This window comes from Pteropus vampyrus, unplaced genomic scaffold, assembly GCF_000151845.1.
Source record: "Pteropus vampyrus isolate Shadow unplaced genomic scaffold, Pvam_2.0 Scaffold53, whole genome shotgun sequence".
NCBI classification, from domain to species: Eukaryota; Metazoa; Chordata; class Mammalia; order Chiroptera; family Pteropodidae; genus Pteropus; species Pteropus vampyrus.
In genome coordinates, this window is record NW_011888834.1 from 5,996,201 (window position 1) to 5,998,856 (window position 2,656).

Here is a 2,656-nt window from a genome sequence, read left to right on the forward strand (position 1 = left end):
CTATTATCTAAAGCTTTGTGGGATGGTAAATGTTCACCATTTTTGAGCTTGTGATCTTACTCATGGAAGATTATTTCCTCTTGTGGTTTGTAATATTTTTGGAAGCTCATATCCAGCGAACATTTAAAAAAAAAAAATTCTTGTGAGATCCATGTTTGCTCTTAAAAAAAATCATTGGCTTGTGATATCTGTCACAAGAAGATAGTGTTAATTTGTCCTCCATACTTGTATATGGCATAGACTTGAGTTTTCACCTTGTTTCAGGAGATTTTTTTAGTTTTGTTTTTTTTTTTCCTCCCAGAAAACTAGTCAGATATGTTTTCTCCTTTCAGCTCCTGGATGGAATTTTTAAGTCCCCTCTTTACAGTGGTAGCAGGCTTTTCAGCATCCCTTGTATGTATAGGAATCTTCATTAGTAAGAAGCCTCCTCTTAGCTCATTTGACACCCTCACCCCTACCCTGCACCCCCCATCCCCAGCTCTGTGGAATCAGCTTTCAAGCTTCCTGTTCTATCTTTAAGTTTTCTGTTATCCAGAGAATATGTAGAAAAGTCTTTCTTGCCCTGAGATCCCTTACAATATTCTTCTGTATTTTTTCTATTTTTTTATTACTTCATTTTTTTAACATAAAAATTTTAGCTCATAGGACATTTATTTTGGTATATGGTGTAAGGTAGATATCTAACTTTTCTCTCAAATAATTAACCAGTTGTCTAAATATAACATGAAATAATTCATTCTAACTCTATTTTTATCTTTATCATAAATTCCGATGTATTTTGGGTGAGTTTTGAGGCTTTCTGTTTCACTTTAATGATCTATCATTCTCTGTGCCATTATCATATTTTTTCAACTAGTGTATTTTTCTAATACATTTTAATATGGGTAATTCAAGCCATTTTGTAGTCCTATTTTTTCTTGTCTAGTGACAGGTGTTTATTGTTTTCAATAAACTGGAAAATTATTTTATTTAATCCCAAAATATATGTTTGAGTTTGATGGGAATTAATCATATTTATAAATTAATTTAAAGATGATGGCATCTTTATGATATCGAGCCATCTCATGAAGGAACAGAGTCAGTCCATCTTTCCACTTAAGAATGTTTTCTTCTTATGTATTCAATAAAGATCTCAAATGTTTCTCATATAACATTTTTTATAAAATTTATTATGAGTATTTTTTGTTTTTCTCTTTTAGAAATTTTAATCATAGAAAAATATACATAACATAAAATTTACCATCTTAACCATTTTAAGTGTATAGTTCAGTAGCATTAAGTACATTCACATTGTCTAGCGACCAATCACCAGAATTCTTTTTATCTTGCAAAATGGAATCTTTGTACTCATTAAACAACTCTCCCTTCCCATCAGCCCCTGGCAACCACTAGTCTACTTTCTGTCTCTATGGTTTTGACACTAAGTACCTCATATAAGCGGAGTCATGCAGTTTTGTCTTTTTTTGTTACTGGTTTATTACATTTAGCATGAAGTCTTCAAGTTTCATCCATGTGGTAGCATATGTCCTAATTTTCTCCTTTTTTAAGGCTGAATAATATTCCATCGTATGTATATACCACATTTTATTTATCCATTAATTTATCGATGGCACTTGGGTTGCTTCCATTTTTTGGCTATTGCAAATAATGTTGCTATGAACATGGGTGTACAAATATCTTTTTAGACCCTGCTTTCGATTCTTTTGGCATATACTCAGAAGTGGGATTGCTGGGTTATATATTCATGATTCTATTATTATGAATATTTTATATTGTTATTAGTAAGATTTTCTTTACATCATATTCCATAATTGGTTCACCATAGCATAAAAAGAATTCTGTTAGATTTTGTATATTTCTTATGTTTATATCAGTGGTTCTCAAGTTTGGATACATGTTAGAGTCACCTGAGGAGCTTTTAAAATATATACAGAGCCAGGCCTCACTCAAGAACAATTAAATGAGAATCTCCGTGTGCTTGTAAAGTGAAGCAAAGGTTGAGAAACACTGGTCTAAACCAATTTCCTGAAGTCTTCTTAGATTTAATCATTGTTTAGTTGATTCACATGTCTGGATATTTTAGTAGACAATAATATCACCTGCAAAGAATAATAGTTTTCTCTTCTATATTTATACTCCTCATTAATATGGTTTTTGACTTATTAAATTGACAAAAACTTCAACAATGTTAAATGCATCTTTGTTTCTGTTCTTGATGTTAAAAGAGTCTTTGCTTTAAGTATGATATTAGATTCTGTTTTCAAAAAAATTTTTTTCTAAAGAAACATTCTTTGAATAAGATATGAGTAGGGAGGATATGAAGAGTTTATAACCATGCCTGTCTCTTTTGAAATTTTAATATACGTTTTCCTGAAGCAAGCACAGATGATTTTTTTAAAAAAAGAAATCGAATTATGAATATATTTTCTATTCATTTTACTAATAAATTTAGCAAAAAAGTATGTTGAGTTATCAATAATGTTGAATTTCCCTTTCTTTCTCTCTTCCTCTTTCCCTCTATACTTCCTTCCCTCTAATTCCTCCCTCTCTTCCTCTCTTCCTTCCTTTATTCTTTCCATCCTTTCCTTTCCTTCCTTCCTTCCTTCCTTCCTTCCTTCCTTCCTTCCTTCCTTCCTGCCTGCCTGCCTGCCTGCCT